A 20158-nucleotide genomic window follows, 5' to 3' on the forward strand; every position below is an offset into this window, starting at 1 on the left:
GTCGTTGCAAACAGTGATGTTGGTTGTTGGAGAGGCTCTCATAACTCCATACTTGGAACCTAGTTTGAAATGTGTACTTAGAATAGTGTCTTCTGAAAAAAAAATAATAATAATAATAAACTGAGGTTGCCAGTCACAGTGGCAATATGGCTGTCCTCTGGCTTCACCCTCGAGGGGCCTAATCTGTGACTCACACAAGTTTGTCAGTAAAGTTGAGGTGCGTTCAGTGACTGCTCAAGTAGGGCGTCTCAAAATTACTGTGCTGTGAAAGAGTCTTTGCCTCTTACCTTATGTGTTATGTGCATATTTATCACTCACAAAGGTTTCATTTCATCCAATCAATGTTAATATCACACTGAGACAACCCAAGGATACATCAAATGCAGTTTCTAAATTAATTTTATTTACCAAGAAACATCCAAACCTATCTCACCCTCTGAAAAACGTAATTGCCCCCTTAAACCTGATCAGGAGAGATTTGTGTCCAAAGTATTCAGACAAATACAATTGCGATTTTCACACGTCATGTTTGTCATTTTCACATATTTTTTGAATCCACAAATATCTTCAAGATTTTCACGAGTTATTTCAATCCACAAATATATTCGGGATTTTCACGTTTTGACTTTTTTAATCCACTGCAAATCCAATATGGATGCTGTGTTTATTGAGAACACTTCAAGATGTACAAAACAATTACCACGCCCAAAGAAATGTGCTTTTGGAGAATCACTTTGCTGTTCCGCTTGTCGGTACTGCTCTGATGTTTTCTGTTGACTCATAGCTGCTGATGAAAGACGCAACTTGCTTTGTAGTTTGTACGCCTATTGGAAAGGTCACGCTGTCATTAGGGTTATTAGTGTAGGCGTTTAATTGATATTTCTCACACAGGTATAAATATTTTTAATGGGCGAGTCTTGGTGAGCAACATTTGTTGAATGGCAACTAATCTGTAATTAGAGTTCTCCACTGAGCATCATCATTTTTCAAATGTCTACTTGCCACGTTGACCTAATCTTGTGAGCTAGGCAGTCATGATTGGCCTACATGAAGCCTGGTAAATGTGATCGATATACGTATATACAAAATGGATTGACTTTTTTTAAAACTCAAGTACGGCGTCTCAAAATTACTGTGTTGTGAAAAAGTATTTGCCCCTTACCTTATTTCTGTGTTATGTGCATACTTATCACACACAAAGGTTTCATTTCATCCAATCAATGTTAATATCACACTGAGACAACCCAAGGATACAGCAAATGCAGTTTCTAAATTAATTTTATTTACCAAGAAAGATCCAAACCTATCTAACCCTCTGAAAAAAGTAATTGCCCCCTTAAACCTAATCAGGAGAGATTTGTGTCCAAATTATTCAGACAAATACAATTGCGATTTTCACACGAGATGGTAACACGTGATGCATGGTAACTAATCTATAACTAGAGTTCTCCACTTAGCATCATTAAATGTTTCAAATGTCTACTTGCCACATTGACCTAATCTTGTTAGCTAGGCAGTCATGATTGGCCTACATGAAGCCTGGTAAACGTGATCGATATAAATACAAAATAGATTGACTTTTTTAAAAATCAATTTAGCTTTGCTTCGATACAATAAAATAATTTTCTGTTATCCACATTCATTCGTTCATTCATTCATTCATTCATTCATCTTCCAAGCTTATCTTCACGAGGGTCGCAGGCGTGCTGGAGCCTATCCAAGGAGTCTTTGGGCGGTAGGAGGGGTACACCTTGAGTTGGTCACCAGTCAATCGCAGGACACATAGTGCAGACAAACAAACATTCACACTCACCATCAATTACATTGACAGTTTGGAATGGTACCATAATTTTCGGACTATAAGTCGCGGTTTTTTTCATAGTTTGGGTGGGGGGGCGATTTATAATAAGGAGCGACTTATATGTGTTTTTTTTCAAAAATTTTCCCCCCCAAAAAAAGTGAAACCGCGATAAACGAACCGCGATATAGCAAGGGATTACTGTAATTTGAATTTCAAGTGACGTCAGCAGCGCGACGCGGCGTGGCGCGGCGGTTGTTTACATAAAGGACAAACATTGATCATGGGACGACGAAGATGACGAAGGGCCCCACGTACTACCAGCATCATTAGCGGCTTTGTTTCTAAGTGACACGGCGGACGAAGAGTTTGAAGGATTTAAGGATTTGGAGTGACACAGAAGGTTTGAAAAACTATTATGGCTTTTACCCACGCCCGGTCCTACTCTACGGAGCTCTCTTTCACCTCCGTGGATTGAAGTCGGGGGCCGGCACTCGGCCGGGTGGCTGTCCAGGGACGGTGGATGGGGCTCGGACATGGCTTTTACGCACGCCCGGTCCTACTCTACTGAGCTCTCTTTCACCTCCGTGGATGGAAGTTGTCAAACGCGCACTTTATTAAAGTGGCACCGGCTCCCCGGTAACGGGTTCAATAAGCCGGGGGTGAAGGGACTCGTCCGTACGCTAACCACCCGAGTTAAATTAATTCTACTAGAATCTAATTTCTTTACGACGCCAATCCCTTTCAAGTCATCCGACGCGAGAGCCGAGTAACTCAATTCGAGGCGAGTCGTCGAAATTACCGCGCCATAATGATGGCTCCCTTCGGTTGTCTGATGCTGGTATTACGTTACGGATATTTTTTAGATGCCTTTGTTAAGGCCTCAGGGATTCGTTGGTCTAGCGCACCCTAGCACTAGTTTTGCCGAAGTAACGCATGATATGGCCCCGCTCTACTGGGTTGAGGAAGTAGCGAGCCTACTTCCCTTTTTTCGAAAAAAAATCAAATTAGAAGTATGGCAATGATAGTATTTGAAAATGAATTTAATGCATTAAATCACTAATTCTAACATTATATATATAAACACTTAACCGTGGGAGTGCTTCCACCAACTCGATCGTTTTCAACAAAATAATATTTTACTTAATACGAATCAAAATGATTTAATCGAATTATAATTATCCTGCAATTAATTTTGAAGGCAAATTAATCCCTCAAAATCATCCAACGTAGCTTTGACGCGGCCCGACAAAATAGGAACTGGCCCTTGCTCGACGGACATTTACTAATTATAGCTCTACCACTAATCCATGTAGTCGAATTTGAAAACCTTCGTTATTTTACTTACATAAAACAAATATTTAAACGAATTAAATGTTTAACGAGATGCGCTCATCCCTCAAATAATTATGAAGGCAATTTACTCCCCAAAATTGTCCGGTGCGGCCCGACAAAATAGGAACGGGCCCGCACTTCGATGGACAATTAAATTACTTTTAATTCTACTCACAAATTAAATACTGTTTTTTTCCATGTATAATGCGCAAAATGTAACTAATTTATTGTCCTAAAATCTGGGTTCCGCATTATACATGAGTACAATTTAAAAAAAAATTTTTTTTTTCTTTTTTTATTTTCTTTTTTTTTTTGTGAAGAAAATCATGGTACAATTTTTGAAGAAAATCTTGTCACGGATGGTTCTTTACAACGTCACTTTCCTCTCTTTTCATTAACCTAACTGATCGCGGTGGTGCCTTTCTGGGCAGTCGGAGAAATCAACGCCAACAAGAAAAATACATCCAGCCTAGTTAAGAAATCACCAGAAAGATCACCATGACAATTGTGAATAATAAATAAATAATTATTATATATATTATATATATTATTATTATAATAATAAATAATTGTGATAAATAACTGGAACATCACTCAAATATTGGTGATCCCGTTGAGAGTCTCACATATTTCTTCGCTATCGAGTTTGCTACTGCATGCGTAGTGATACTGACCGGCAGAATAACATCCGGTTGTTCCCAAAGATGATCTTTTTTCTGAAATAATTTTATGTTTACGGACTTAAGTAACCCGGCCGGGTCATACCAAAGACTATAAAAATGGGACCCATTGCCTCCCTGCTTGGCACTCAGCATTAAGGGTTGGAATTGGGGGGTTAGATCACCAAATGATTCCCGAGCGCGGCGGCGCTGCTGCTCACTGCTCCCCTCTCCCCCAGGGGATGGATCAAAATCACACGGGGATGGGTCAAATGCAGAGGACAAATTTCACCACACCCAGACGCGTGTGTGACGATCATTGGGACTTTAAAAAAAAAAAAAAAGAAATTTAAAAAAAGAAAAAAGTCAAAATTTGGGTGCGTATTATACATGGGTACAGGCTTTTTTCCAGCATCAACATGCCATTTTTAGGGTGCGTATTATACATGGGGGCGCATTATACATGGAAAAAAACGGTATATCTAATTTAAACACCTTCGTTCTTTTTATTTATTACGGTATGATTGCATACCATAATAATCTCCTAGTAATAAATCGAATTATCAAACCAACCACAAACAATCGATTGCATACCTCATACAAATTAGCGCACCACGAATTAAATGAGTATATAAAACACATTTATTGAAGAAGCATGAAATACAATTACAAATCTCAATCCTCCAAAAACCGAACAATCCCACTCACTGATACACATGCAAATAAAATCATTCAATCCCGGAGCACTTTTGATTGTAAAACAAAAATCAAAAAAGAAGGAAAAGGTAGCTACCAATTGGGTGTTATTTTTTTGGTGGAAATAAAGTCGAGTGATCAGTTCGATTTTATTTCTAAAATCCAATTTGGAAGCTAGATTGGCCGCGAGTGGACCGACTACCCGATGACTGTCTCCTCCCCTCGCGGAAATACAGAAAGAGTCGCTCCCATCACCTAGCTCCTCACGCAAAGTTGTCCAGTCCAATTCTTTTGAGTAAATCCAAGTTAATCCAGGCCAGCGATCTTGCGTCTTACACAAAGAGCTCAAAGGCTTTAGAAAAAGTCTTGAAACTCATACAGGCTTCTTCACGTATGAACGCGGTCCGGGAGAGAGCCCCGTAGATGTCTATGGCGACCTTTTTATAGACTTCTCTGCGACCCCCTCCTTTCGCTGGCCTCTACACTGACCAGTTTCCCACGCTCATGTACCTGCTGTTTTTGGGCAGCTGTTTCCGCCCCACTCTTTATCTTCCACCAAAATTCGGCCGAAACCCTGGCAACTACCTTACTTCCTCTTTTCTTCACTTCTCCTTTTCTAAAAATAATACTTCAAAGTTACACTTTACTCAACCATAAAATCAAAAATCAAAACCCTTGAATTAATCTTTTAAACATTTTTTAACACACCACATCGTGGTGGGCCCCTTTTTCTAATTGTGTGATAATATTGCTTTAAGCTGTTACAGAATATATTTCAGCCAAGCAAAGAAAATAAAAGAAAAGAAAATAAAAACACATTTGTTTCAACCTTTCAAACAACTTTTAACACACCCCTATTGTGGGCATCTTGGTCTAATTGTGTGATAATATTGCTTTAAGCGGTTACAGAATATATTTTAGCCAAGCAAATAAAAAGATAATAAAAATAAAAACCATAGTTGTGCTTCCGTGCGTGACCCAAAAAACCGACCCCGTGTCTTCTATTTTTGCTAGTTCAGCTGGTCTTGCCCATCTTTGGTCTCCTTTAACGGTTTGGCACCACCTCTTGGAAGATTTTGGAATTTCAGCTCTGCCAATTCATTCAATAATTCTCAACTCAAATTCTGCACCATCTGCTGCTAAAATTTGGAATGTCAGCTTCGCCAATTTATTCCTGGGAGCAATCCATACTCACTTTTTGCACCATTTGTTCCCCCCCACACTCATGTTACATGACAAAGTCGAGGGCCGGCGCTCGGCCGGGTGGCTGTCCGGGGACGGTGGATGGGGCTCGGTCATGGCTTTTACGCACGCCCGGTCCTATTCTATGGATCGTTCTTCCACCTCCGTGGCTGGAAGTCCACGCCGCCACACGCCTGGAAGTTTGTTTTGTTAAATAAAGAGCCGTTTACCAAACCCACGTCTTTCCTTGTACTTTGTTAAGGCGACAATATAGTTATATACTAGATCTGTGGAATAACGACGAGGCTGACGTCAGGGCTCACGCGCGGCGTTGTTGACAAAGGACGAGGAATTTGATCGATGGATTTAAGGATTTAGAGTGCACAGATGGTTTGATAATATTATTGCTTATATAATAGTTATTTGATTTCTTATTTATATATCGTTATATGGGCCTGTGGAATATTTTGAAGTGCAAGCGCCGTCAGCGGCGCGCACCCATTGTTGACAAAGGACGATCGATGGATTTAATGAATTAGAGTGACACAGATGGTTTTATAAACGTGTTATTTATGTAATCGTTTTTTTTAAATAACTCTGAATGTTACGTCAGGGCCGTTCTCAGCTCTTCGTTTGTGTTTATGTCATGTTAGCATACCTATCGTTTAGCCTGTTGTTGCTCGTTCATGACTGTTCTTGGTGTTGGATTTTGTCAAATAAATTGCCCCCCAAAATGCGACTTATACTCCGGAGTGACTTATATATGTTTTTTTTCACTTCTTTGGGCATTTTATGGCTGATGCGACTTGTACTCCGGAGCGACTTATAGTCCGAACATTACGGTAAATTGGTCTATAATTTACAGTTTTGGAATGCAGGAGGCAACAGGAGTACCTGGGAGAAACATGCAAACTCCATAGAGCAGTGGTTCCCAAAGTGGGCGGTACCGCCCCCCTGGGGGCGGTGGAAAGATCTGGGGGGGCGGTGAGGAAGAAAGGGGCGGTAGGGGGGCGGCAGTCGATTTGTACACAACACGCCGCTCTGGCCCAGTCAGATCCGACAGCATAGACTACAAAAGCAAAAGCTCAGGTTTGTAATTTCAAGCTTGTAATGTTCAGAATTTTATCTTATAATAAAAACCGCATTCTGGCGGTCAACATCATCTTGAGTTCAAGTCAACATGAAATTGGGGACTCGCCAGAACGCGCCGTGTTGTGTTGTGTTGAGCTGGTTAGGGCAGTGGTCCCCAACCACCGGGCCGCGGACCGGTACCGGTCCGTGGGTCACTTGGTACCGGGCCGCCAAGCCGCACAGATTTTTTTTTTTTATCGACGATCAATTAATTCAGGTCAAGACACTCGTCCCGGTCACGTGACATGTTTCCCCAGTCGAGCCCGCAAAGCTAATATGTGGCGACAGGCTAACTAACCAGGCAGTGAAGCATTCAAAACTGCTTCAACACATGGAGACCAAGCATCCTGCAATAAAAGACAAACCTTAAATCACTTCGGGTGTCATTGTCTCCGATTACGTCTAGATGGGACCGGCTCGTTTCTGAGAAACAAACTCAGTGCTCCCACTAATTCAACGTAATGGTAATGATATTATAAATGTATTATTTATTTATTTATATAAATGTATTATTTATTTATATAAATGCCTTGGGGGGGGGGGGCGCTAGGAATTCACTGGGGAGCCAAAGGGGGCGCCAGCCTGCAAAAGTTTCGGAACCACTGCCATAGAGGAAAGCCGGAGTCAGAATTGAAACGTTCATCCCGCCTCTCCGCGGGATTTGAAGTGAAGTTAACTTTTGACGCGTTACGCCTCGCGTCAGCCAATCAGCTTCGGGAATGTACCACATCGTGTATCGGTGGACTGTGTGGAGAAGAAGAGAACCAAATGGAAGGCTGCCAAGATGGCGGCGTGATAAGACGGACTTTTTTGAGCTCTCAGCGCATAAATCCCTATTTCATACTTTCAATAACACTAACAACGAGATAAGGTGTGAGAGAAATATTCTATACTTTTTTACAGATTTCTGAACTTTTGTGACCTTTTTTTGTCATTTTTCAACTACTAAGATCCGGCCGAGGAGACTCAGCTAGTGGCGGTAATGGTCGTGGGGTGGAAATAACCCCACTGTGCTAAGGAACATGACTGTGGTTCTGGGATGGAATGCTCAAACATACGAGATGAGGATAACTTCCCGCCACTACCTATGACTCCTACCAAGCCTCCTCTTGCTGAAAAACCTATTCTTCCCTCTGATGATATCTGATCAAAACTGACGCCCTCGAGAGAAAGAGTGAGGTGATACTTGCCGATATTAAACTACTGAATGAAAGAATGACTTTGATAGATTTGCAAATTGTGAGCCACTTGAAATGCACTAAGAAATGCATGATCTCGGACCAAGAGACATATGGACGATGGTGGAATCTCATATTGAAGGGATTGCCTGAAGCCAATAGGGAGAACGTACGGGAGGAGATTATTGGCATTTGCCAGCATCTACTCCCAGGTGAGAAGGAGAAAATCCCTGACGTTGTTGATCACAGGCTGGGTAGAAAGCGGCCAGATGGACAGCCTCGCTGGATCAACTTCAGATTCACAGCTCGGCACTACAGATAGATGGTGAGGCAGGAGGCGAGGAACAACGCTCATCTGCGCCGGAGCGAGGACCTGTCTAAGGAGGACAGAGAGAGCAGCAAGAAATTGCGGCACGGGATCAAACAGGCCAAAGATGACGGGATGACAGCTTATTTTGTGGCAGGTAGAGGTTTTATCAACGGCAAGGAGGTTATGGCAGTGTACAAATATAATGGTTACGTAGTTGTTCACTCGGTCCTTCTAGTAAAAGGTTTACTCTTACGTTTTCTCTTGTTTGATAAATATATTTGTGTATTGAAAAGCCTTAATATTTAAAGATATTATCATAGGAGTGTTAGGGTTCACAAATTATCTCGATTGTATGATTATGTTGGAATGTAGACTAGAATTATTAAGTTTGTTAAAACCTTTAACCTTTCCTTGACTCTGGAAGGTTTCCACATTCAGTTGTTGAAACTTTCCAAATGATGTGGAAACATTCTGCGCTTAGTTAGTTATCTAAAATGCTCCACTAGTTTCTATTTCCACAACCTTGTAAAATAAAGCGTTAAGACCCTCTGCACTGATTAACCAGTTGTTGAGGTGAACACCAAACTTGTCCACTCTCACCCCCACCCTGTTTTCTCTCAATAAATATGCCCTTGCAAGAGGTCTAAGTCAGACTGCTCTTCAAACATCTCTGTATCACACAGGGTGCTGATGGCATCTCCGCTTGCAAGCGTAAAATGGCCAAACTGTCTCACGTGTGGTTCTTGCAAAGAAGTTAGAGTGAGCAACACTCTAACAAGGTGTAAACAAACAAACGTTGTATACAGTAATCCCTCGTTTATCACGGATAATTGGTTCCAAAAACCACCCGCGATACGTGAAATCCGCGAAGTACGGTCACCCTCTTATCTGTACTTTTTGTTTTTATCTGTACATTTTGTGTGTCAATAAATGTATATGAAACCATTTAAGTGCATATGTTATTATTAGAACATAAAATAATTGTTTCAAACATGTAAATATATTAATAGTATAAGTAACATACAGAAATGTTTGTATGAATATTGAAAATATGAATATTATACGTGAGTGCGTGTTGTTGTGGCTTTACGCTCTGATACACTGTTGTAGTGTTGTCCCTAACCGTGGGTTGCTTATTGGTTGTTTCTACAATAACACACGGAGGCAAGGATGCAGTACGACCCGATCTTTACTGCGTGCTCAGTCATAACGTCACTGACTTCCAATACAGACAGACCAACACAGTCGAGCACCGAGTGCTCGATCCAATCTACCACATCCCTCTTTTCCAACTGAGAAGTAGCTTATCTAGTATCAGTTACCTTTGGTATCAACATTGATAATAATTTCGACATGCATATATCAATTACAAACAAAACATGTTTCAAGAAACCAAATGGCTTTCAACAATCTTTTTGTTCTTTCTCTTCGAACCTATAACATTTTGTAACACTTCACGATAAATGCAAAACATCCACACTTTATTTTCTCCATCTCGTTTTTTTTTTTTTTTTTTCCAAACACTGTGTAACAACATCACTGTATGTCAATCAGTGTACCTGGCAGGGCGCCTAACTGCTCTGCCACTCCTGGTATAGCATGTGGGCGTGCTGTCCACAGGCACAGGACAATGGTTGCGTGGTACCGGTCCCAGTGGTGGTGAGTCCACTGTTGCAGTAGCCTGAGTATGTTGAAACTCAGAGTCCAAATGTCTATCAGGGTGAGAGTCTTTGAACAGGCTTGGGTGTATCTTTCTCAGATGTCGCCTGTTCCTCCTGCGCGTCCTCCCTGCCGGTGTCTGTACAGTGTAGGAGCGTGGTTCATCTCGCTGCCTGATGACAACCGCTGGCTCCCAGCCGCGTTGCGTCTGCATGTGTACCGTGTCTCCTGGGGTCAACACTGGCAGTAGCTTTGCACGCTGGTCGTAGTGTTGCTTTTGCCGGGACTGCAAGTCCTGTATTCTTTCGAGAATATGCTGTGGGGCTGACTGTTTCAGCACAGCACTGGAACATGGAAGTGTGCTGCGCAGGACTCTACCCATCAACATCTGTGCAGGCGTCAGGTGTAGTCCTGTCACCGGTGTGTTTCTCAGCGACAGCAACACTAGATGTGGGTCAGTGCCGGTCTGCACTGCTTTCTTCAGCGCGTGTTTTATTGTCTTTATGGCCCGCTCTGTTGGGAAAAATATACTTTTTATCATTGGATTCTATGTATCTACTTATGTGTGCAAGATTTTCTACAGGATGTGACATTTTGACCTCGTGATAATGACTTGGGAGCATCTGGCTGGCTAAGGAACTCATGTCTGGAGTCATGAGTCGCACTATACAATAAGCCCCATAGTGAACAGATCATGAGGTTGTCATGGGATGGCTGAAGCAGACAAACGTCTTATTTAAGTAGAAGTCATGAGAACGCCACAGAAGTATCCATCCCATGACCACTAAGACTACGTTTTTGTTAAGCTAAAGTCATGAGACGACCATCTGCTTCTGTCCGTAATAGTATCGCTGTCGTCATGAGATGTAATTGTGGAATGTCCTTCCTGTCTAAAGAAGCTATGCATTTATGTACACTTGCCCCATTGTTTGTTCCTCAATAAAAGGCACGACCAAACTGAGGGAAGGCGCGGATCTCAGCCACACTCGCTGTGTGTCTGGGTCGCCCTTCTGCAGAAGTCGCTGGCCATCGAAGACATATCCCGCCTCTGTGAGATTCTGTTCAGATAAATGTTGTGGACCCAACATTTTGGGGGCTCGTCCGGGATTCCTGAAAATCTGCTCGCTGATCCGAGGAGTGTTGAGGACGCCGAATCCGTGCACGGCAGAGGTCCCAGGACCCTGAAGGAAAGCCCTGGGGAGCGATGTTCATCCACCAGGCCGGCGAAGTCCAGTTCAGCACCTCTCGGCGGCGACGATTGACGGAATCTTCAAGAGAAATCTTTCAGAGATTCGGTGAGACCTCTTCGTTGGCTGCGTGGTTGGGGTATTTTAGTCCCCGGAAAAAAGGGTACCCGGGTAAGGGCGGCGGAGTCCTTGTTGTGAATTCCAAGTGATAGGAATTCGGTCTACAGATGGAACTTGTAGACGTAAATACACCTCGTTGTGTTAAGAAAATTCCGCGGTGTGAATGTGTGTGTGAATGGTAGCACGTATGTGCTGCATGTAATATAGTGGGAAGAAATAACGAATTTCTGTGGAAGCACAGGCAAGAATTCCTCACCAGGAAACTGGTCGAAGCAGGAATTACCACAGAAAGTTGTTATCCCACTAAAGAAACATTCCAGCTTTAGAAATCCCTAGGATTTGACAGTTGGACTAAATTCATTAAAATGGGGGGCCGTCAAAATGTTACTGACAATATATAAGGAGATGAGAAGTATATATGTTAAATAAGTTACCAAACTTGAGGCAAGTGTCATTAAGAGCGATGAGGCCGCAAGTATGTTTGTCAGACAATGAAGCCACAGTGCGCGGGCGCACTGTTAAGCAGAGGAGCCTGAGGCAAAAAGCTCTTTCTGCTCCTATGCAAAACATGCATCTAAATTTAAAAGATCTGTAAACTCCCCCATATAATAGCAAAATATGTCACGGTCAGTCAATTAGAACTCCTGTACAAACAAGAAGCATGACGAAGGCTGTTAAGTTTCCCCAAAGTATAAACGATGCTGATGTATGCGAATGATACAGGTGTCAACCTTATTGAAAGATAAGGCCACTAATATGAAAAAATAAATAAAAATAGTAAAACCAAAACATCAAATAGATGAAGATGTTTGCGCAGCGCTGTTTGTTGATGTTGTTTGTCTATTGTGTCTTTATTGTGGGCCCTTGTCTTGTCCTTGTGTTTTCTGTGTGTTTATGTGTGTCTATGTGTTAAAATTATGAAATTGGCTAAAATAGTGTGCAAGGAAATTTACTAGACTGCGGTCTATTCGATTTGCACCACGACACAAAAAGGCAAAATTATTTTGAAACAAGAAAATGCAATTTCTGGAGAAACTGCTGTGAAGGCGTAAAAGATTAATAAATACTTAGAGGATGCAACAGAATGATGTTGGAGCAGAATTGAATCAGTTGGAAAAATGTAGAAATTAGAGGTGAAAAAATGAATTTTGTGAAATTTTGCAGAAAATTTAATCAATCTTTTATTGGCCAAGTTTGAGCATGCCATACAAAGGATTAATAAGTTAACGTGAAAACATAATTTTTTAATTTAGCGATTTCGGGAATGTTGAAAACTTTCCCCGGTGTGATTTGAATGGGCTGAATGATGTGAATTTCAAACTGGGACAATGTAAATGTGAATTTTTGGAATATGTCAAAATTGGAATGAGTGGGTTGTTTTATCAAGAACCTTGAGATGGGGCAAATTCAAACGAGGAATGTGAATTGAAAATAATGTATGACTGTGTGAACAGCTTGAAGAGAGCTTGAGGAGAGTGAGACCAGTGTATAATGGAGGCTGTGTGTGTGTGTGTGTGTGTGTGTGTGTGTGTGTGTGTGTGTGTGTGTGTGTGTGTGTGTGTGTGTGTGTGTGTGTGCGTGTGTGTGTGTGAAAGAGAAAGAGATGCAAATGAGCAGGAATGAATAACTGACAAGATACAGGTTGAATGGTTGACGTTGTTGGAGAATGCTATGGGAAAATTAGCAGAGCAACTTTGAAGAAAGAGTGATCTTGAGCAAATCTAATGCTAAGAAAAGAAAATAGGGCTTATTTCACTGATTATCATGAATTGAATGGCTGGTTTTACGCTTTCATCTAAAAGTCAAGTTTTGGTCTACATTGATGATAATTGCTTTTGAAACAAAGGAAGCGTGGGGATGAGATTCCTTTCTCCTCATGCAGCATTTAGGCCAGAGAGGAAATTAAGTCAAGTAACAGAAGTTACGATGGGTAAAACCAGAAGTAAACTATCTTGGTTTACTCTCAGCGAAAGGGAGAGCAGTGCAATGAGGCAGGAAACAGGCTATATTAGACACACCACGACCTGTCACAAAGAACAACTTGTGTTTTTTTTTCTGTGATTGCTGCAGAGCTTGGGCTCCACGTTATGCTGACATTGCTAAGCCACTGACAGGAGTGGCTCATGGACAGCCGTTAGCAGTCGAAGATACATTCGCGTGGACACCAAAAGTAGAAGCATTGACAAATTGAGAGTGGCATTAGTTCAAACAACAAAGGGTGCGATAATGGATAAGGTGTTATTGACCACGTCAGTAACAAAACTGTTTTGCCAAAATGACTTCTTAAGGCAACCCCAATTGTGTCACTTATGTGACAACAGGGGGGGATGAGTTATTAGTTACCTTCGGTTTAGATTCTTTAGTGAAATTTTTTTTTTTTAAAAAAAAAGCATGTCCTGTTTGTGTGAAACATGATCCACACGGGAACCTAAAAGAACCTCTATATGAAACTCACCCCCACTTCAGAAGGGTTAACACCTGTTGAGAACAAAGTGGAAAATGTGTTCGTAATATGTGCTGCTGCAATGGCAGTAGAATCGTCAGCAGAGGTTAACTTGTTCCATCCCACAGACCTGTTGGTACCACATGCTGTTGATGTGTTGTTACTTCAAAGTAAAATGAACATGCTGTCTCCAGCCAGACATTTGTCTTATACAGCTCTGTTATTGTCACAAATCATTGCACTGACCAGAGCGTGTACTCTAGCAGATGGACAAGACCTAATTGTATACACAGACAGCCAGTATGCATTTTCAACAGTTTTTTACTTTGCAAAACAATGGGAAAGGCGTGGAATGATAACTTCGACAGGAAAGCAAATAACACATGCACAACTTCTAATCCAGCTCCTCCAGGCAGTAATGTTGCCCACAAAGCTTGCAATTTGCAAATGTGAGGCACACACACGGAGGAAAGATTTTGTATCAATAGGCAATGCCTTAGCAGATAAAACAGCAAAGGAAGCTGCTATAGGCAAATACAGAACCTCAGACCTATTTCTGAGATTGCCGTCAGAAAAGGAAGAACTAATAAATATACAGATCTTGCATGATATGCAACATTTAGCCCCTAAACAAGAACAGAAAATGTGGATTGCTAAAGGTGCACATCTGACAGACAAAGACATATACGTTGTAAATAATAAGCTTGTTCTCCCTAAATCCCTTTTTAGAGCAGCTGCAATTTCGACACAAGGGAGTACTCATGTGTCGACAGGGGGGATGCAGGAGCTAATATCACAACACTTTACAACGTATGGTTTCAATTTGTACTCAAAACTTTTTTGTAGAGCGTGTGAAGTCTGTATAAAAAAATAATCCACAAGGGAATGTAAGACCAAAAAGAGGAAAATCCCCAGAACCAACATATCCGTTCCAAATGTCGCATATGGACTTCATAGAACTAAACAGGTGTGGACTGTACAAATACTGATTAGTCCTAATTGATGCCTTTTCAAGGTGGACAGAAATAATCCCAGCAAAGAATGCAGATGCTATGAATAGCAAAGGCTATCTGCAAGACCATCATTCCCAGTTATGGCATCCCAGAGACCATTTACAGTGACAACGGACCACATTTTGTCAATTCGGTCATTAACCAAATGCATGGCAGAAACAGGAAGACCATGGCCCGAATGTCTAGATTTTGTAAAACTCTATATGAGGATTATGCCCTGTGGCAAGGGTTTAACCCCTTATGAGATCATTCATGGCAGAGCATACAGGCTCCCTCTGATCTCACATGATCAAGACAAAGACACAGAAGAGCTAACTCTAGCTGACTACATGATCAAAACCATGCAAACGAAAAATGTGTCAAATGCAAGTTTACTGCCCTCCACTCCTTTATCTCCACAGGATGGCTCAGCAAAACCAGGTGACTGGGTCTTCATCAAAGTAATCAAACGAAAGACGTGGTCTTCACCCCGATGGGAGGGACCATTCCAAGTCCTACTCGCCACACCCACAGCTGTGCAGAAAGACCCAGCTGGATACATCTCAGCCACTGTAAGCTGCAGAGAGTGCTTGGCTCCTAGGCCCCGGTCAGGGCGAAGTATCCGGCTGCAAAGGGGGTGCCAATTATAGTTTGGCATCAGTCTCAAACCGGTGAAGAACTAAGAACCCTGACCATTTAGCTCCCTAGGGGTTCAGGTGGCTCTGTGGAACTGAACGGAAAATGGCACTCAGAGGAGTGCTTGTCTGTGCTGTGGCTGTAGCATGCTTGCCAATGACATGGAGTGTCCAGGGTCCCCAAGGGGAAAGTGGAACTTCCGCTCGAATCAAGAGAATGACGACCGAACTGTTGACAAAGTATATAAAGATAAACCCAGATATACCACATGCAGACAACATGTGGTACCAGTATGTGTCAATGTTGGCCAAAACATACAATCAAACTGAATGTTATGTATGTTCCATAATGCCACGATCAAGTCAACAGCCCGTCCTACATGCCCGACCCATGCCAGAGTAAAATGGATGGTGTTTCGCAATACTAAGGGCTTTTGGGTTTAATCCCCTCAAAGGACTCAGACGGTCGGAAAGTAATGAGGCACAACTAGCCGCCCATCCCTGTTACAACATCTCAAGGCCATTCACAATAGTGTCAAGAAGTTCTGTCGTCACACCCGCACCAGTGACTCTCGAAGTGAGTGAAACCATCTCACATCCCCTGTGCTTCCGACGAAGACGTGTTGATGGAATAAAGGTGGGAGATACAAAACGCTGCATCACCACCGCACTTCTAGAACCTTCCAGCGAGACCTTGATGAATACCACAGTAGCAATCCGACAAATCCTAGCAGGAGGCGAAAATCCCCACTCTATCATCGAAGGGGGATGGTGGCTTTGTGGTCGCCGAGGCTACGCAGTCCTTCCAGGACAATGGGATGGCACATGTGCCCCCGTATATGTGTCAGATCACACTGTGTTCCTCAGTCTGACACATTTTCAGGAACATCATCAGCGAAAGAGACGTGCAGCTGTTGCCCCCACCTTCCGTCCCTACGACAGTGTCTGGGGCTCAGACGTACCAGATGAATACAAGCTTTGGAGCACAGGACAAAAAGGTGGCACTCACACTCTTCCCACAGGCGGGTGTGGCTAAGACTATTCTCCGAATAGAAACTATGGACTACAGGTTGAAGACCTTTGCCAATTTTACTCTAGAGGCCCTTACAGGTTACCAGACGGAACTGCAAGCTCTGAGACTAATGGCACTACAGTCCCGAATGGTTTTGGACCTCCTGACTGCCGAAAAAGGAGGTGTGTGTGAAATAGTTGGTACCTCCTGTTGTACCTACATCCCAGGAGAAAATGACACCCACATCGAGTATGCTCTACAAGGACTTCGGAACCTCCGTAGGGCTATGTCCCAGGATGAAACTCCGGCCAAGGATGTCCATCCCTTTTGGTGGCTGTTTTACGGCAATTGGAGGCAACTTCTCTTGAAAGTCGCAGTTCTTTTAGTTGCCATACTGTTATTTCTCTGTATTTTTACATCATGCATCATACCTTGTATTCGTCACATGATGACTAAAATGTTGACATCAGCATTTGCTGTCCAGAATATCATGTTGGTCCATCGTGAACAAGATGAGTGGGACCACCTTGCGTAAATCGCCTGCCTGTTTGTTTTTTCTTTTTGATGATCCAAAACAAAATACATTCCATTATGACGAACATGGCCAAAGCCGAATGGAGAGCTGTAGTTCTGATGAACTCTGGAATGTAAACGTTCATACTTTTTGTTGTTGCCATACTAAATTGTGTAGGCATATACTCATTTATACACATATGTAGTTATTAGCTGATGTTTTGGTTTCCTATGAATTCCAATGTTAAACAGGGGGGAATGTTGGGAAAAATATACTTTTTATCATTGGATTCTATGTATCTACTTATGTGTGCAAGATTTTCTACAGGATGTGACATTTTGACCTCGTGATAATGACTTGGGAGCATCTGGCTGGCTAAGGAACTCATGTCTGGAGTCATGAGTCGCACTATACAATAAGCCCCATAGTGAACAGATCATGAGGTTGTCATGGGATGGCTGAAGCAGACAAACGTCTTATTTAAGTAGAAGTCATGAGAACGCCACAGAAGTATCCATCCCATGACCACTAAGACTACGTTTTTGTTAAGCTAAAGTCATGAGACGACCATCTGCTTCTGTCCGTAATAGTATCGCTGTCGTCATGAGATGTAATTGTGGAATGTCCTTCCTGTCTAAAGAAGCTATGCATTTATGTACACTTGCCCCATTGTTTGTTCCTCAATAAAAGGCACGACCAAACTGAGGGAAGGCGCGGATCTCAGCCACACTCGCTGTGTGTCTGGGTCGCCCTTCTGCAGAAGTCGCTGGCCATCGAAGACATATCCCGCCTCTGTGAGATTCTGTTCAGATAAATGTTGTGGACCCAACACGCTCTGCCATTCCATTTGAAGAGGGAAAACCTGGGCTGGAGTGTGTGAGCTTGAACTCCCATGAAGCTGCAAATGACTGCATCTCATAGCTGGCGAATGGGACATGATCACTCACTACCTCCTTAGGAATCCCATGTCTGGCAAAGACAGACTTCATCCTCTGAATCACCGTGCGAGCTGTTTTATCAGTCAGGTTGAGCACTTCTGGATATTTTGTCAGGTAATCCACCAATAACAGGTACGACTGACCATGCAGCTCGAAGATGTCAGCTCCAACTTTCATCCATGGCAGTTCAGGAACCTGGTGTGGAATGAGTGGCTCAGCCTGGTGTTTGGGCTGTAGCTGCTGGCACTGCACACATTTTTCCACCATTGTTTCTATGTCTCGTGCCATGCCAGGCCAGTAAAGGACTTTTCTTGCCTTAGCTTTAGTACGCTGCACGCCTTGGTGCGCAAGGTGCAGCTTCTCCAAAATTACTCTCCTGAAGCTCTCAGGTATTATGATTTTGTCTCCGACCATCACAATGTCATTCACGATGCTGATATTGTCCCTCATTGGCCAGTAACTGTGTAGTTTACTGTCCAGACTTTTCTTTTTCATGGGCCAGCCCTTCAAGTGTTTCTCACATACAGCTTGTAACACGCCATCTGCTGCCGTTGCTGATTTCAGTTGGCTAAGTGTTTCCTCACTCAGCGCATCTGTGGCTTCCAAGGCATACACAACTCTCTCGTCACAAGGGTTCTCATTGAGATTGTCACTGTCATTGCTCGCTGTGGCGCGTGAGAGCGTGTCCGCGATGTACATGTGTTTGCCTGGTGTATATGTCACATTTAAATCATACCTCTGCAGTTGTAGAAGCATCCCTTGCAGCCGTGCTGGCGCTTTGCTCAGCGGTTTGCGCACGATGACCTCCAAAGGTTTGTGGTCAGACTGCACTGTTACTGTTCTTCCGTAGACATACTGGTGAAATCTTTTAGCAGCAAACACTATGGCAAGTAATTCTTTCTCGATTTGCGCATACCTTTTTTCAGTGTCCGTGAGCGCTCTTGATGCATAGCACACCGGGTGGCCTTCCTGCAACAGACAGGCTCCCAGTCCATCCTTTGAGGAATCTGCTTGCAGAGTCAGCGGCTGCTTGTGATCGTAGTACCTCAGCACTGCCGCTTGTGTGAGGGTAGACTTCAGCGTCTGTAGTGCTGCGCTGTGGTGTGGGCACCACTGCCATGCTACGTCCTTCTTTAGCAGCTGTCTGAGGGGTGCCGTGAGTGAGGCTTCATTTGGTATGTACTGCGCCAGGAATTTTGTCATTCCCAGCAGGCGTTGGAGACTTTGTTTGTCGTCCGGGGTCGGCATGTCGACAATCGCTTTGATCTTGGCGTCATCAGCCCTCTGTCCTGCTGCCGTGATGATGTGTCCCATATATTTTACTGTGTTCACTTTGAACTGGATTTTGTCTTTGTTAAATTTCACATTGGCAGACTTTGCTCTCTCCATTACTTTCTGCAGGATTACATCATGTTCTTGCTCTGATGATGCTGCTATAATCATGTCGTCTGCTATGACGTACACACCTGGAATGTCGCCGAAGGTCTCACAATTCTTCTGTTGAAAGACTTCACTGGCCGACTTAATCCCAAACGGTAGCCTGAGGAAGCGGAAGCGTCCCCACGGCGTGTTGAAGGTGCATAGCTTAGATGATGGCTCATCTAGCTTGATCTGCCAGTACCCATCCTTCTCATCCAAGATGGAGAAGATGGATTTTCCAGCAAGTCTGCTGCGCACATCTTCAGGAGTAGGAATGGAGTAATGCTGGCGCTTGACTGCCTCATTCAGGTTGCAAGGATCCAAACACACCCTCAGCGACCCGTTCTTTTTCTTAGTGGCAACAAGACTGTTCACCCATTCTGTTGGTTCATTTACCGGTGTTATCACTTTTCTGTTTTGCAAGTCTTTGATCGTCACCTTCAGCGCATCCATGATGGAGAGGGGTACATTCCTGCATGCGTGAATCACAGGAGTGACGCTGGGGTCGACGTGTATGTGATGAACACCAGGAAATTCCCCCAATCCTGTGAATACATCAGCATATCTTTGTAGTAACTCCTCTTTGGTGGCTGGAGGTTGTCGTTGTTGTGGAGCCTTTGCTGTGAGTGACTCCATTCTTTTCACCAGTTGCAGCTCTTCACAAGCCTCCCCTCCTAGAATTGGCTTGTCTGCTTGGCTACTCACGTGGAAGTCCAGCACAGCCTTGTGTTTAGACGTTCTGCATTCTAGAGATGCAACACCATCTGCTGTTAGGCGTGCCCCTCCAAAAGCTATTAACACAGTCTTTGTTGGACGCAGCTGAATGGGACCTGGTAGCTGCCGGTATAGCTGCCTGGGCAGCACATTAGCATCAGCACCAGTGTCCAGCTTGAAGTCAATTGCAACACCTCTGATTGTGGCTGTTTCGTGCCATACAGTGTCTTTTGTTT

Source organism: Syngnathus acus, chromosome 6 (assembly GCF_901709675.1).
Source record: "Syngnathus acus chromosome 6, fSynAcu1.2, whole genome shotgun sequence".
In the NCBI taxonomy this organism is placed as follows: domain Eukaryota; kingdom Metazoa; phylum Chordata; class Actinopteri; order Syngnathiformes; family Syngnathidae; genus Syngnathus; species Syngnathus acus.